Genomic DNA, 18,061 nt, shown 5'->3' with positions numbered 1-18,061 from the left:
TTTTGGAGTCGAGGATATCGAGGATCCGAGGCTCGCTATACTCCAACTGAAAAAGAGATATTGGCAGCATATGAAGGAGTTCGAGCTGCCTCAGAAGTGGTTGGTACTGAAACACAGCTCCTCTTAGCACCCCGACTGCCAGTGCTGGGCTGGATGTTCAAAGGGAGAGTCTCCTCTACACATCATGCAACTGATGCCACATGGAGTAAGTGGATTGCACTGATCACACAAGAGGCTCGCATTGGAAACCCCAGTCCCCCAGGAATTGTGGAAGTGATCAAGGACTGGCCAGAAGGCAAAGATTTTGGAATGTCGCCAGAGGAGGAGGTGACATGGGCTGAAGAGGCCCCGCTGTATAATAAACTGTCAGAAAATGAGAGGCAATATGCCCTGTTCACTGACGGATCCTGTAGCATTGTGGGAAAGCATCGGAGGTGGAAGGCTGCTGTATGGAGTCCTACACGACAAGTCGCAGAAACTGCTGAGGGAGAAGGTGTATCAAGTCAGTTTGCAGAGGTGAAAGCCGTCCAGCTGGCTTTAGACATTGCTGAAAGAGAAAAGTGGCCAGTGCTCTATCTCTATACTGACTCACGGATGGTGGCAAATGGCCTGTGGGGGTGGTTACAGCAATGGAAGCAGAGCAACTGGCAGTGCAGAGGTAAACCCATCTGGGCTGCCGCACTGTGGCAAGATATTGTGTCCCAGGTAGAGAATCTGGTTGTAAAAGTACGTCTACATAGATTCTCACATACCCAAGAGTTGGGCCACTGAAGAACATCAAAACAACCAGCAGGTGGATCAGGCTGCCAAGATTGAAGTGGCTCAGGTGGACCTGGACTGGCAACGTAGGGGTGAGCTATTGATGGCTCTGTGGGCCCATGATACCTCAGGCCATCAGGGAAGAGATGCAACATATAGATGGGCTCGTGCTTGAGGGGTGGACTTGACCATGGACACTATTGCACAGGTTATCCATGAATGTGAAACATGTGCTGCAATTAAGCAAGCCAAACGGTTAAAGCCCCTGTGGTATGGAGGGCGCGATGGCTGAAATATAAATATGGGGAAGCCTGGCAGATTGACTATATCACACTCCCACAAACTCGCCAAGGCAAGCGCTATGTGCTTACAGTGGTGGAAGCAACCACCGGATGGCTGGAAACATATTCTGTACCCCATGCCACTGCCCGGAACACTCTCCTGGGCCTTGAAAAGCAGGTCTTGTGGCGACATGGCACCCCAGAAAGAATTGAGGCGGTCAACGGAACTCACTTCCGAAACAACCTCATAGACACCTGGGCCAAAGAGCATGGCATTGAGTGGGTGTATTATATCCCCTATCATGCACCAGCCTCTGGGAAAATCGAACGATACAATGGACTGTTAAAGACTACATTGAGAGCAATGGGGGGTGGGACCTTCAATCATTGGGATACACATTTGGCAAAAGCCACCTGGTTAGTCAACACCAGAGGATCTGCCAATCGGGGTGGCCCTGCTTTAAGAGACTGTAAGAGACTGTGTTGGACTATATTTGTCTCGGCTTTGCTGACCATTTGCTAGCCTCAGCATCCTGTTGCTGTGGGGAGTACGTGCTGAAGGCCCTAAGGAAATCACCATATACGCCTGAAGCTAGCAGTCTCTGTGGCAATGGCTGAACTCTTCGGAAAAAATGTGTACTCCTCCCTCGAAAAAGGAACTGCAAGGGATTGATAATCAGCACTTGAAACTGGGACTTGTCATCATCGTCTGTCTGCTGGAACCTGGAACTTGGACCTCCATCACCTGCACCGAGACCGAGCCAACGGGACGTTGCTGGCTTCGTGGTGGTGGTAACTTGTCTTGCTGCATCTCTTCCGTTCTCTTGCTTAGGCCTGCCTCTTTTTCCTTTCTTCTTCCCTCTGTCCTGTCGCTATTATCAGTTGTTATAGGAAATAAAACTTGTAAGGTTGTACGGCATCTGACCTAGTTTGTGTCTTAATCTCGCTCTTGGGATCGTTTAAGAACCCTCCCCGATATTGGATCGGGACATTTTTTAAATTGGCGTCACAGACAGGATCCCCAGAGATGAGAGTGCTGTACTACTTTGTTGTGGAACTTTTGTGTTAATGTGCAGTCTGGCTCCTGGGAGTGAATAGGGGGAATTTGGATACTCATGTGTGGCCCTCTCAGGACCTAACTCCCTCCTTTGAGTTAGTGTGTAACTTTAAAGTGTGCCCTTCTGAGAGCGAATAGGGGGAATTTGTTTTTAAGTTGTGACCCTCTCAGGACGCAGACCCCCCCGCTTTGTGTTAGAGAAAATGGATGCTCAGAAAACTGTTGATGTTTGTGATTTTGTGCCCTCACGGGTTGAAGGAATAGATAAACTATATGGTCTTTTAGAGGTACCGATCTCGCCCCTCACTCCAGGGACAAGATTGGGCAAAAAACCACTGGTTTCAACCACAGAGTGTGGTAGATAGGATAAGAATCTTGCAGAAGGAAGCTAAGATTAAGAAGGGGAAAGGAAAAGCTATAATTTGTGTGGTGTTGGGAGCAAGTCTGGTAGCTGCGGTGGAAGAGAGAAAGCAGAAGTCTTGTCAAACTGATAATGTAATAGACTCCCTGCAGATGGTAAACAAAAATTTGCAGGAACAATTGAAATAAAGTAAGCAATTATTGGAGGAGGAAAGGAACCAAAATGTGATATTAAAAGAGGAATGATGATGTATGATCAGGAGCTCAAGCCCCACCAGGGCTCCCCGATGATGATGCCTGTGGACCCAGAGAGGATGACTCCTCTGATACGGGGACTTCTCAACTCTCTGAAACCCATTGGGATTCAATTGCAAGGGAGGATTCAAAACACCCCCAATGGAGAAAGAATTATGGCCACTCTGGAGGGGAAAGTGTCCCCTGATCATCGGCAGTCAGGGAGAAAAGTATGGACATGGGGAGAGATAGCTCAGGAATTGATTAATTTTGGGAGAAAATATGGCCCCGTTGGGGGATTGTCTCAAAGAACTGAAAACAAGATCGTATGACGACTTAGTGGGCAGCAATTACCCCCTGGAAAAAAGAGGCCCCTAACTCGACAGGGACTGTGGCAGCTAGGGCTTCAGAAAGGCATTCCCCGGGACTTGATGGACGGACTCCCGACCCAAAAATTGGAGCAACTTGTGCAGAATTGGTCAGGGCAAAGGGCTGTTTCCAAACCAACCCCTAGTGCCCCACCCTTGATAGACCTTGAGGAGGAGCCGGCTAGGGAGAAGAAGGTGGCGGGAAACTAGACCCTCTGCCCCCCCGAAGGTGAGGGGGGAGGTGGAGGATGGATGTTTGTTAGACAACTCACCTGCAATACTAAAGGGGATTTACTGATTACTGTTGCTGTAGGACCAAGGAAAAGACCGGTGACCTTTTTAATTGATACTGGGGCACAAATTACTGCGCTAAGGTGGACTGAAGCAGGACAATGTGGAATTTCGATTCCATCTAGAAATCTGATTGTCTTAAATGCCTTGGGAAAAACCCAATCAGTGCCTATGACTCTGGTGACACTATGGTTGCCAGGGGAGGAAAACCCTGTCAATACCATGGTGGCCGTATGATCCTTCCAGATGAATCTTCTAGGTATAGATGTTTTGAAGGGTAGACAGTGGCGTGACACCCAGGGAAACTCATGGTCTTTTGGTGTCCCTCAGATTAGGCAATTGGCCGAAACATCTGGCACAGAGGTGCGTCTATTGCAAGCAGCACCTACCCTCCCCCCTTCCAAACTGACAAATGTTAAACCCTACCCAGTGCCTCTAGGAGCAAGAGAAGGAATTGCGCCAGTTCTGGAGGATTTAAAGAAACAAGGGGTTGTGGTTCCCACTCACTCCCCCTTTAACTCTCCAGCATGGCCAGTCCGAAAACCAAACGGCAAATGGAGATTGACAATAGATTACAGGAGGCTCAATGCCAACACAGGTCCATTAACAGCTGCTGTACCAAACATTGCTGAATTGATAGCTGCCATTCAGGAACAATCCCACCCTGTCATGGCAACGATTGATGTTAAGGACATGTTTTTTATGGTCCCTTTACAACCTGAGGACCAGGATCGCTTTGCCTTCACCTGGGAAGGACAACAGTACACCTTTACACAACTGCCTCAAGGATACAAGCACTCCCCCAAGCTGGCTCACCATGCTCTAGCGCAAGAGCTGGAAACAATTCCCATAAAAGCAGAGGTAAAGATCTATCAATATATAGATGATGTGCTCATAGGAGGGAGTCAGGTAGAAGAAGTTAGAGAAACCCAGAACAACATCATCACCCATTTAGAAAGTATAGGGTTGACAATTCCACCTGAGAAGATACAAACCCCTTCAAGTGAGGTAAAATTTTTAGGAATCTGGTGGAAAGGAGGCATGACATGTATCCCACCGGATACCCTTTCCTCTCTTGATCAGATCAAGATGCCAGAGTCAAAGAAAGACTTACAACATGCACTAGGGTTGCTTGTGTTTTGGAGGAAACATATTCCTGATTTCTCAATTATTGCTAGACCCCTGTATGACTTGTTGCGAAAGAGAGCTCAGTGGGAATGGACTCAGGTCCATGATGAGGCTTTACAGTTGTTGGTATTTGAAGCAAATGCCTATCAGGCCCTTGGTCCCATTCACCCAACAGACCCGGTTCAAATTGAGTGGGGGTTTGCCAAAACTGGACTGTCAATCCATTTGTGGCAAAAGGGTCCAGAGGGGCCTGTTCAGCCCATTGGTTTTTATTCTCGTAGCTTTAAAGATGATGAAAAAAGGTATACAACTTGGGAAAAAGGTCTATTTGTAGTTAGTTTAGCTCTGAGAGAAGCCGAACGGACCATCCGGCAACAACCTATAGTGCTCAGAGGTCCATTTAAAGTGATCAAAGCAGTTTTGGCAGGAACTCCCCCCCCGACGGGGTGGCCCAGAGAGCCTCTGTGAGGAAATGGTATGCACAAATAGAACACTATTGTGAAATTTTTTCTGTATCTGAAGGAGCCACGAAAGTGTTAAATATACAAGATGAGGTAAACCCAGATAGGGAAACACCCGAGCTTTTGTCTGTAATACAAGTAGCTCCTCCGTTTTCTGGACAATTTCAAAATGTCTGGTTTACAGATGCCTCGTCAAAGCGAGAAGGAAAAATTTGGAAATATCGAGCTGTGGCACTTCGAGTAGATACCAAGGAACAGATCATTACCGAAGGGGAAGGTAGTGCACAAGTAGGAGAACTAAATGCTGTGTGGAGCGTTTTCCAACATGAGGCTCAATCTGCTTCTTCTGTCTATATCTATACTGATTCTCATGCTGTGTTTAAAGGTTGCACTGAGTGGCTTCCATTCTGGGAACAAAATGGATGGGAGGTCAATAGAATACCTGTATCGCAAAAGGAAAAATGGCAAGATATTCTTACCATTGCCAGACAAGGGAAATTTGCAGTAGCATGGGTAGCATCTCATCAACAAGATAACGCCCTGGTGAGCCGATGGAATGCCAAAGTGGATGAGCTAACCCGGCTAACTCCCCTACAAAGCACCCAGATAGTAGAAAATTGGGAACGTCTGTTAGAATGGCTACATGTAAAACGGAAACATTCAGGAGTCAAGGACCTCTATTGTGAGGCACAAGCCCAAGGGTGGCCAGTTACCAGGGAAGAATGTAAAACTTGTGTGTCTTCCTGCGAACAATGCCGCGTCTGTTTGGACAGACACCCACTGGAGGGTGACCCCCTGCATCTAAGAGAGGGAAAAGGCCTATGGGAGGCCTGGCAGATTGATTACATCGGTCCCTTTCGAGGGTCAGAGGGAAAGTACTACATACTGGTAGGTGTGGAGATAGTATCTGGACTAGTGCAAGCTAAAGCATGTGCTAAGGCGACAGGAGAAAACACAATAAAGGCTCTGAAAGAATGGTTTGGAATTTTCCCCAAACCACAGTCAATCCAATCAGATAACGGCTCACATTTCACAGCCAAAGTGGTCCAGGAATGGGCAGCCCAGGAGGGAATTTCGTGGGTGTTTCATACTCCGTATTACCCACAAGCAAATGGAATTGTGGAAAGAACCAATGGTCTGTTAAAACGCTTCCTCAAACCGCATAAGCCAGGATGGGCTGAGAGAGTGTGGGATGCAGTGACCAGTGTTAATAGTCGCTGGGGAGTAAATGGATGTCCAAAGATCACAGCATTCTGTCCAAAAGCTCCAACAATCATGCCAGCCCCACATGGCCCTGATCACCCCAGCAACCCATCTCATTTCCCAGGACAACCTGTCTTGTCGAACTTCCCACAGTGGGCACAGTGCCACTGGTATTGGACACACCCTTAACAAATATACCTGGAAGGCAAAAGATGCCTGTGGAAAAGTTCATAAGATTCATACTAGATGGATTGTTCCCTCTTTCTAACCCGAGAAGCAAGTTTGTTTTTTGTTTCATTTTCAGGAAGAAGCAAGTGACCCAGACGTACCCACGGAAGAAGAGGAGCAGACGATGTTATTTTTAATTATGTTATGTTGGGGGTTTACCTATGAGGGTGAAGGGAAGCCAATTCCCCCACCTCCCCTTATCCCATATGATCCCTTTAAGGATAATGAGTTTGTTTTGTTAGCAAAAGCTGTAAGCCAAACCTTTAATCTGAGTCACTGTTGGGTTTGTAGAGGACCTCTAGGGTTGTCAAGCTGGCCGTGGACCTCCACACCCCTCACTCCAGCACAAATCGTAAGCAATTATAGTGAAACTGATAGCACTACCTGGGATGATAGTGAAACATGGCCAATTCAATTTCCTACTGTGGGTAGATATTGTTTAAATCACACCCAGAAGGGAGGGGTCAATGTCGGAGAAAGCAGGTGTCAATGGACACTCACACATAAATTGGTTAATGAAGATAGGGGTGTTTACATATGGATGTGGCTTGATGAAGCTAGACGTAACAAAGGGTTCAAAGGGTTTTGGTCGAACAAAAATGAAACCTTCTTTCTCCGATGGCCTGGAAACCATATTTATCATCAAATTTGTGAGTGGAAAAACCACACTGGCGCCTGGTATTGTACCAGCCAGACAAACAACAACAAGCCAAGCACCTTTTTTAGCCCCTTTGGGAAATGAGAACACAAATTATTTCCAATTCCCAAAGGCTGCAGCTGGACCATTTGCTAATGGTGCCAAAGCCAAAAAAGGCCATTATTGGATTTGTGGACATACTGCCTACAAACAACTACCAGCAAATTGGTCAGGGATTTGTTATATAGGGATTATCCAACCTCTGTTTTCCCTTCTTCCAGGGGCAGGAGGTCCTCGATTGGGAGTGTCGTGGTTTAACCCCAGCCAGCAACTAAGCACCACGCAGCCGCTCACTCACTCCCCCCCACCCAGTGGGATGGGGGAGAAAATCGGGAAAAAGAAGCAAAACCCACGGGTTGAGATAAGAACAGTTTAATAGAACAGAAAAGAAGAAACAAATAATGATAATGATAACACTAATAAAATGACAACAGCAATAATGAAAGGATTGGAATGTACAAATGATGCGCAGTGCAATTGCTCACCACCCACTGACCAGCACCCAGCTAGTCCCCCGAGCGGCGATTCCCCGCCCCCCCTTCCCAGTTCCTATACTGGATGGGACGTCACATGGTATGGAATACCCTGTTGGCCAGTTTGGGTCAGGTGCCCTGGCTGTGTCCTGTGCCAACTTCTTGTGCCCCTCCAGCTTTCTAGCTGGCTGGGCATGAGAAGCTGAAAAATCCTTGACTTTAGTCTAAACACTACTAGCAACAACTGAAAACATCAGTGTTATCAACATTCTTCACATACTGAACTCAAAACATAGCACCGTACCAGCTACTAGGAAGACAGTTAACTCTATCCCAGCTGAAACTAGGACAGTATCCACCCCTTATTCTATACCATTGACGTCATGCTCAGTTCCCATACCTTTAGTTACATCCTGGTCAATCATCATCAGCTTTTCCATCCCTTTGAGACATATGAACAATGATAGATATATATATATAGATATATATGTATACATACACAGAGATATCATTCCTTTAGTTTATGGGTTATGTTCATTAAATGTTCATTGAGTTCATTTAGTTCCTGACTGTGGGCTCCATCTGTCATACCAGTCTTTCTGGGCAGGAGGGATGGTGCAAAGTCCTCTCAGTCGGTAGAGCAGAATTGGGCTTCAGTGCAGTGTGACGAGCAGTTGACATTTGACGCAGCAGGAGGATGGTGTGCACCGTTGGACTGTTGCATGCTGGAGTCAGTTCTGGTTCCATCACTACTGCACTTTGCTCAGTTTTATCACAGTTCTTTCTTGCTTGATCTAAGTGATTCTTACTGTAGTACCATGGATATAGCATGTAACAATTATAGTAATGATAACATACAGTAGCAGGGTTATATAGCAACTAATATCATACAGGTTAATTCTGGCTATTCTCACCTAAAATTAAATCCCCTTGAGGCACACATCGGACTTCCCCATCTTTTCGCATCACCCACCAAGTGCACCCAGGCCCTTGAGCAAAAGCAATCCCACGAATGGGTTTACCTTTGCCTGAGGCAGGAGTAACCCAGACTGTCTTCCCTAACATATTCTTTGTGTGCACTACAGGGACTTTATCCCCTTCTACAGTACGTAAAAATTCTGACTGGGCAGGGCCACCCCGATTGGCAGATCCTCTGGTGTTGACTAACCAGGTGGCTTTTGCTAAATGTGTATCCCAATGATTGAAAGTTCCACCCCCCATTGCTCTCAATGTAGTCTTTAACAGTCCATTGTATCGTTCGATTTTCCCAGAGGCTGGTGCATGATAAGGGATATGATACACCCACTCAATGCCATGCTCTTTGGCCCAGGTGTCTATGAGGTTGTTTCGGAAGTGAGTTCCGTTGACCGCCTCAATTCTTTCTGGGGTGCCATGTCGCCACAAGACCTGCTTTTCAAGGCCCAGGAGAGTGTTCCGGGCAGTGGCATGGGGTACAGAATATGTTTCCAGCCATCCGGTGGTTGCTTCCACCATTGTGAGCACATAGTGCTTGCCTTGGCGGGTTTGTGGGAGTGTGATATAGTCAATCTGCCAGGCCTCCCCCTGTTTATATTTCAGCCATCGCCCTCCATACGACAGGGGCTTTAACCGTTTGGCTTGCTTAATTGCAGCACATGTTTCACATTCATGGATAACCTGTGCAATAGTGTCCATGGTCAAGTCCACCCCTCAAGCACGAGCCCATCTATATGTTGCATCTCTTCCCTGATGGCCTGAGGTATCATGGGCCCACAGAGCCATAAATAGCTCACCCTTATGTTGCCAGTCCAGGTCCACCTGAGCCACTTCAATCTTGGCAGCCTGATCCACCTGTTGGTTATTTTGATGTTCTTCAGTAGCCCAACTCTTGGGTACGTGAGCATCTACATGACGTACTTTTACAACCAAATTCTCTAGCCGGGACGCAATATCTTGCCACAGTGCGGCAGCCCAGATGGGTTTACCTCTGCACTGCCAGTTGCTCTGCTTCCATTGCTGTAACCACCCCCACAGGGCATTTGCCACCATCCGTGAGTCAGTATAGAGATAGAGCACTGGCCACTTTTCTCTTTCAGCAATGTCTAATGCTATCTGGACGGCTTTCACCTCTGCAAACTGACTCGATTCACCTTCTCCTTCAGCAGTTTCTGCAACTTGTCGTGTAGGACTCCATACAGCAGCCTTCCACCTCCGATGCTTTCCCACAATGCGACAGGACCCATCAGTGAACAGGGCATATTGCCTCTCATTTTCTGGCAGTTAATTATACAGCAGGGCTTCTTCAGCACTCGTCACCTCCTCCTCTGGCAACATTCCAAAATCTTTGCCTTCTGGCCAGTCCTTGATCACTTCCACAATTCCTGGGGGACTGGGGTTTCCTATGCGAGCCCGTTGTGTGATCAGTGCAATCCACTTACTCCACGTGGCATCAGTTGCATGATGTGTAGAGGAGACCCTCCCTTTGAACATCCAGCCCAGCACTGGCAGTCGGGGTGCTAAGAGGAGCTGTGTTTCAGTACCAACCACTTCTGAGGCAGCTCGAACTCCTTCATATGCTGCCAATATCTCTTTTCAGTTGGAGTATAGCGAGCCTCGGATCCTCGATATCCTCGACTCCAAAACCCCAGGGGTCGACCTCGGGTCTCCCTGGGTGCTTTCTGCCAGAGGCTCCAGGTAGGGCCATTCTCCCCGGCTGCAGTATAAAGCACATTTTTAACATCTTGTCCAGCCCGGACTGGTCCAAGGGCTACTGCATGAACAATCTCCCGTTTAATTTGTGCAAAGGCTTGCTGTTGCTCAGGGCCCCATTTAAAATCATTCTTCTTCCGGGTCACTTGATAGAGAGGGCTTACAATCAGACTGTAATTTGGAATATGCATTCTCCAAAAACCCACAACACCTAAGAAAGCCTGTGTTTCCTTTTTATTAGTCGGTGGGGACATAGCTGCTATTTTGTTGATCACATCCATTGGGATCTGACGACATCCATCTTGCCATTTTATTCCTAAAAACTGGATCTCCTGTGCAGGTCCCTTGACCTTACTTTCTTTTATGGCAAAACCGGCTTTCAGAAGGATTTGGATTATTTTCTTCCCTTTCTCAAAGACTTCTTCTGCCATGTTGCCCCATACGATGATGTCATCAATGTATTGCAGGTGTTCCGGAGCTTCACCTTTTTCCAGTGCAGCCTGGATCAGTCCATGGCAAATGGTGGGGCTGTGTTTCCACCCCTGGGGCAATCGATTCCAAGTGTACTGGACACCCCTCCAAGTAAAAGCAAACTGTGACTGGCGCTCTGCTGCCAGAGGGATTGAGAAAAACGCATTAGCAATGTCAATCGTGGCATACCACTTGGCTGCCTTTGACCCTAGCTCGTATTGAAGTTCTAGCATATCTGGAACGGCAGCACTCAGCGGTGGTGTAACTTCATTCAGGCCACGATAGTCAACTGTTAGTCTCCACTCCCCATTAGGCTTTCGCACTGGCCATATGGGACTATTAAAGGGTGAGCGAGTTTTGCTGATCACTCCTTGGCTCTCCAGTTGGCGAATCAACTTGTGGATGGGAATCAGAGAGTCTCGGTTGGTGCGATATTGCTGCTGGTGCACCATTGTGGTAGCAATTGGCACTTGTTGTTCTTCAACCCTCAGCAACCCCACAATCGAAGGGTCTGGAGAGAGACAAGGCAGGGTAGACAGCTGTTCAGTGCCCTCCATCTCCAAGGCAGCTATACCAAAAGCCCATCGATACCCCTTTGGGTCCTTAAAATACCCTCTCCTGAGATAGTCTATGCCAAGGATGCACGGGGCCTCTGGGCCAGTCACAATGGGGTGTTTCTGCCATTCATTCCCAGTTAGGCTTTCTTCAGCCTCCAATACAGTTAACTCTTGGGATCCCCCTGTCACACCAGAAATACAGATGGGTTCTGCCCCTTTATAACTTGATGGCATTAGAGTGCACTGTGCACCGGTGTCTACTAGAGCCTTATACTCCTGTGGGTCTAACGTGCCAGGCCATCGAATACACACAGTCCAATAGACCCGGTTATCCCTTTCCTCCACCTGGCTGGAGGCAGGGCCCCTCTAATTCTGGCCAGAGTATCCAGTATTCACTTCTCGTAAAATTGGCTCAGAAGTCCCTTCAAGAGGATGAGAAGTAAGATCAACCCTTCTACTCTGTTTGGAAACTGGAGTGGCATTTTTCCTGGTAGAATCCCCTTTTGTGGTGGTTTTTCCTCACAGCTCACGTACCCGTGCATTTAGGACCGAGGTAGGTTTTCCATCCCATTTCCTCATGTCCTCTCCATGATCACGTAGGTAAAACCATAGGGCACCTCGCGGTGTGTACCTTCTATATTCTCTCTCTTGGGCAGAGGAGCGCTCACTCCTAATAGCTGAGACATTGGTCCTTACAGGTGGGCAATAGGACATATCCTCTTTGAATTGCTGGAAATCCTCGGACAGCTTCTCCACAGCCAAAATGCAGGCTTGTAGGGAGGAGGAGAGATTTTCTTCGTATTGCCAGAGTTGGCGAGCCACTTCATCCCCTGTCGGTGCCTCTTCGTCTTTCCAGGTCATTATTGCCAGTGAGTTGGCCTAGGACGATGGTGCGCTCCGTACAAACTTCCGCCACATGGGTCGTGTGCATTGGACTTCATCTGGATCTTTGGGTAATTGTGGGTTGTCTGGGTCATGATGAATCGTCTCTAGCACAGCTAATTCCCTCAGATATTGGATACGTCTTTCCATGGTTGTCCACTTGCTTGATTGACATAGAACATCTTCCTTAAAGGGGTACCTTTCCTTCACACTTGACAGGAGTCACCTCCAGAGGCTGAGGGCTTGTGTCCCTTTTCCAATTGCCTTGTCAATGCCACCTTCCCTGGCAAGCGATCCCAGCTGCTTGGCTTCCCTACCTTCTAATTCCAAGCTATTATTAGCCCCATTGTCCCAGCATCGGAGGAGCCAGGTGATAATATGCTCACCTATATGGCGGCCAAAATCTTTTCACATATCCCGCAGCTCACTCAAGGACAGGGACCAGGTTATTACCTGTGGTTCTGCCTCTTCCTCCTGTTCCCGTGATGACCCTGGTTCACCTTCATCCTTTGCTAAGCGAGCTGATTTTTTTGTATATTTCTTTTTCTGTACAGGGGCAACTGATAATGGTGCAGGTTGATCCTCTGGTTCAGTTGCACTATTGCTCGCCGGGTTTTGGCTAACCGCAGCGTCTGTTGCCAAGGTTTGGGTAGCAGCAGTGCTCGTTGCTGCGGCTGGAGGGACCTCAGTGCCCGTTGCCAAGGTTTGGGTAGCTGCTGTGCTCATTGCTGCGGCTGGAGGGGCTGCAGTGCCTGTTGCTGAGGTTTGGGTAGCCACAGTTCTCATTGCCAGGGCTGGAGGGGTCGCGGTGCCTGTCACCAAGGTCTGGGTGGCCGCAATGCTCGTCGCTGGGGCTGGAGGAGCCGCAGCACCCATTGCCGGGGTTTGGGTGACCGCAGTGCTCATCGTTTTGTTGTTAGGTCCAGAGACCTTCTCTTCCCCTTGAGGGTGCTGAGTTGTGTTGAACAGGGCTCGATAGGCATGGGCCAGGCCCCAGCACGTTGCAGTGATTTGTATCTCTCTGGAGCTGCCGGGGTGACAGCATACCTTTTCCAAATATTTTATTAGTTCTTCTGGATTCTGCACTTGTCAGGGAGTGAATTTCCAAAACATTGGAGGGTCCCCACTTTTCTAGGTACTTGCCCATACTACCCACACCACACCCCTGCCATCATAATTATCCAGCCTCGGGGCAGACCTCTGGGTGATCTTCTTAAATAGTTGTTTAACCTAAACAAGAGCTGAACCACATTCAGGACACATGCTAATTCCCACCAGTAGGGCTCGGGACCGTGCTGGTCTCAACATCCAAGAGTATTCAAATTTTCAAAATTCCCAACACCATTGTAACTGGACTGACGGAGAAAGGAGAGGGGAAGAAAGGTACCCCACCCATAGACTGGTTTCCAAGGAGGAAAGGTAAATGTTATATTATTAATAGTTTCCCACAGATGGCTCCCGCAGTATAAAGGTGAAAATGCTGAGTGCAAATACCGGATTAATCCCACAACCGATGACTTTATCATACCATAAACCAGTGTTATACAATACATCAAAGCGAAAAAACCTTAATCCACCTCCCACGGATGATAAGCAGCAGAAGAGGGACTACATACAGCAAGCGAGGTGATACATAACAGAACTTTAAAAACCAGAGCAACAACTCTAAGAACACATAAATCAACATAATGACCAGCGACTATTAGACCAATATAATGAATGCTTATAACAAATTTGTTTTAACAAGCTCTGGTCAGGTTTGTCGTTATCTCAACCCTTCGGGCCCCACGTTGGGCACCAAATGGACCTGTCGTGGTTTAACCCCAGCCAGCAACTAAGCACCACGCAGCCGCTCACTCACTCCCCCCCACCCAGTGGGATGGGGGAGAAAATCGGGAAAAGAAGTGAAACTCGTGGGTTGAGATATGAACGGTTTAATAGAACAGAAAAGAAGAAACAAATAATGATAATGATAACACTAATAAAATGACAACAGCAATAATGAAAGGATGGAATGTACAATGATGCGCAGTGCAATTGCTCACCACCCACTGACCAGCACCCAGCTAGTCCCCCGAGCGGCGATTCCCCGCCCCCACTTCCCAGTTCCTATACTGGATGGGACGTCACATGGTATGGAATACCCTGTTGGCCAGTTTGGGTCAGGTGCCCTGGCTGTGTCCTGTGCCAACTTCTTGTGCCCCTCCAGCTTTCTCGCTGGCTGGGCATGAGAAGCTGAAAAATCCTTGACATTAGTCTAAACACTACTAGCAACAACTGAAAACATCAGTGTTATCGACATTCTTCACATACTGAACTCAAAACATAGCACCGTACCAGCTACTAGGAAGACAGTTAACTCTACCCCAGCTGAAACTAGGACAGGAGTAAGACTATATGATAATTTAGGGGACAAAAGGATTGCACGTAGCAAGCGATCTGTTGACGTTAAAATAGGTGGAACACAAAAGTGGGGGGAAAATGAGTGGCCTCCCAAAAGAATAATTGAACATTATGGGCCTGCCACTTGGAATCCCAGTGAACCAATAGCAGGGGCACAAGAACCAATTTACAATTTGAACTGCATAATTCGATTGCAAGCAGTCTTAGAAATTATTACCAATAAAACTGCTAATGCTATAGACCTTTTAACTCAACAATCTCAACAGATGCACACTGCAATCCTTCAACACTGCATGGTTTTGGATTACTTACTAGCTGAAGAGGGAGGAGTATGTGGGAAATTAAAAGTCTCTAATTGTTGTTTGGAAATATATGATGTAGGTGAAGTAGTTCTTCAACTGACCACAGATATTAGGAAACTAGCCCATGTCCCCGTTCAAACATGGGACAGCTGGAACGGTGATTTATGGTCTTGGTTACCCGGAGCACCATGGGTAAAACAGCTTCTGTTTTATCTGTTATGTGCATTTGTCGCTTTGATGTTTTTGCCATGTATTATTCCTTGTTTTATTCAATTAATCCAACGTGTTGTATCTAACATGCAATTTGTATCTACTGCCTCGCCTGATGGTGTAAAACATATTCGTGTCGTTTATCAATCAAAGCGCGCAACTGTATCAATTATTTAGACACGTGTTTACTCAGGTTAGTAATTTTGTGGCAATTGCTTTGTTAGCTCTCGCTATATTTTCTCTTGTGGTATGTATGTGTTTGGCTTGTATGTGTTTATATATTGGTTAAATAGGTTAAAGTATTGTTAATCATCGTTATATAGTGTTGTTGTTCATTCACCTTCGTTTGGATCTGGGATAGAAGTTTCTAGGTCCAGATGATGCATGCACCCTAGGATAAGGGGGCGTGGAAAGTGGTTTTCCTGCCGCACATGTGGATCGCAACACCGGCAGACCAGGGCAGCCGACCGCGTGGACTGTTAGGGCTGTGACCCCTTTGTGGTACATTGCAAAAAATGACAGAGTACGAGTATGTGTTCACGTTGATTCCAATTTACTATATAGCCTTTGCTTTGATAACGGTTATCTTAATAGTTATTCTAATACTTCTTTTTTGTCCTTGTAAATGTTCACCATGTAAACTGCCATTGTGTTTTTCTACTGATTCTTCGCAACCTTAAAATCAATTTATAGTATGTTTTGACATTGTAGAGTTAGTTAAATTTATAATGGTTAGTTGATGTTAAGTAGATGTTGTTAGATATTAGATGTTGTTGTTTAACTTACTTAGAAATGTTATAATTAGGATAATTGGTATGATATTGTTGTTTGTTCATGTTGTTGTTTAATGTAGAAATATTGTATTAACATAAAATAAGCCTTGGAAAGCCAAATCATCTTATTTTACCCTTTGGTTTTTCTTTTGCCACATTATGTTAAGTCATTTTGATAGAAAGTTAACTTGATTATATCGTTGTAGTATGCGCTTTTTTTCCCCTCTTTCTCTTTCTATACCCTTATCTTTCACGCCACCATGAGGACAGCAATGTCGAGCCACGGGGTGGTGTAAGAGACTGTAAGAGACTGTGTTGGACTATATTTGTCTCGACTTTGCTGACCATTTGCTAGCCTCAGCATCCTGTTGCTGTGGGGAGTACGTGCTGAAGGCCCTGAAGAAATCACCATATCCGCCTGAAGCTAGCAGTCTCTGTGGTGACGTGCGGAAACGGACTCCACAATCAGTGAGATTGTAAAGTAGGTATGTTTATTCAGCGCTGGGCAGCACGGGGGGTAGTCCCACCAAAGTCGTGCGCGCCCGACTCGGCAGTTAGTTTCAAGGTTTATACAGTCAAGTGTTACATATTCACAATACGCCTATACATATGCATGACCTGTCCCCGCTTCATATTAAAATTAGCTCCGAGAGGTCATTTCCATAGTCTCCTCTCAACTGCGCTTGCGCAGTGCCTCTTTATGGTGGTCGTCTGGTGGTCGCAGAGATGAAGATAGATGACTCCTCTTCGTCACCGCTAGTAACCTTTCTTCTTGCGCAGGCTCAGTGATTTCTTGGTATTCACCCAAGCCGCAAGACCAGTCTTAGCTGGCTCTTGGGGCCTGCTCCTGCTTCTTATCAGGAACTGTCTTTACCTTATTGGCTGGTTCTTAGGACCAGCTCTTCTTATCAAGGACTGTCTCTATGTCAGCTAATTTCAACAATGTAAGCGCTAAAACATCATCTTTCATCCCCCTTTATTATGTCTACTGAGATTCTTTTGACTCCCCTTGTCTCAGTCCCCCCTTTTCTAGAAAATAGTAAAATTCTTTTACTATATCTAATCCTAGTACTTCTAATATATTATCTCCCTATCTAGCATCTTCTCAAAGTATTTGTTGGTCTCGAGTTTTCGTCGTAACTGATTCTTTTTCCATTCATTGTAAGAGTCTCCTGTACTCCTACAGCACAAAAAGCCACATCGAACCACTATGCCAAGAACCACAGACAAGAGAATAATGATTATTATAGTGACAAACAATTGCTTCAACCATGTCAAATCTGGCAACCAGGAGGTTAATTTTTCTAATATGTCTGTCAAGTCCCAAGAAGTGTCATCTTGGGAAGCTTCATGTAGTATTCTAGTCTTTTCCCATACCTCTCCAAGATCTGTTTCAATTCGTTGGTTTTGATTGATATAGGTACAGCAGGTTTGGTTTAAAACTACACATAAGCCCCCTTCTTTTGCTAAAAGCATGTCCAATCCCATTCTATTTTGGAGTACTACTTTACTTAGGGATTGTATTTCCAGTTGCAGCCCTTGAATTGCATCAATTGTAGCTTTTTCTATAACCTCTAATGTAGCAGATATATTCACGATAGCTTTCTCCAACTCGCTTACCCCTAAAGAGGGGATTAGCCATTGGACAAAACTATGGTACCTAGTACCCTCGAATAATTAGTGGGTTTTCAGTCCATTTACACAGAGCCAAGGTGTTCTCAAAAACCCTCGGGGAGGCGAAGCTCCCTCGAATATACTGATCTGAGGTGCAAGGTACCCCCGAACACAGTGTCCCCTTCCAGTTCTGGGGTAAACTCTTTCTGGCCCTGCCATCCCCACAGAGCCACCAGTATCCGGGCCCTGTGTTGCATCTTGGACCGAGATGTGTCTCCCTTCTATCTTGTTCTTGCCCCTTCTTTTCTGGCCCCCTCTTTGGTTTCCGGATATAATAGAAACTGATAGTTAAGTTCAGTCCAAGACGTTCTAATTTTCCTTTATCAAAAGTTCCCAGATCTTCTGCAAGGCTACAAGTATCCATGTCTCCCCAAATATTATCAGTAATATTTAAGCAACGGCCAGTAATTAAGACCTCTTTAGGGTCAGGTACCTCCAGATCAAAGCTGGGTCCCCGCTGGGTATTTCCCTTTCCATAAAGGCATAATCCATTCCTGTCTGGCCCATCTTTAATAAGAGATGTCCAATTTGTGGTTGGGACTCCTAGAAAGGGGAGTTCCA

This window comes from Aquila chrysaetos (assembly GCF_900496995.4).
Source record: "Aquila chrysaetos chrysaetos chromosome W unlocalized genomic scaffold, bAquChr1.4 W_unloc_1, whole genome shotgun sequence".
In the NCBI taxonomy this organism is placed as follows: domain Eukaryota; kingdom Metazoa; phylum Chordata; class Aves; order Accipitriformes; family Accipitridae; genus Aquila; species Aquila chrysaetos.
Note: the sequence above shows the minus strand (reverse complement) of the source record.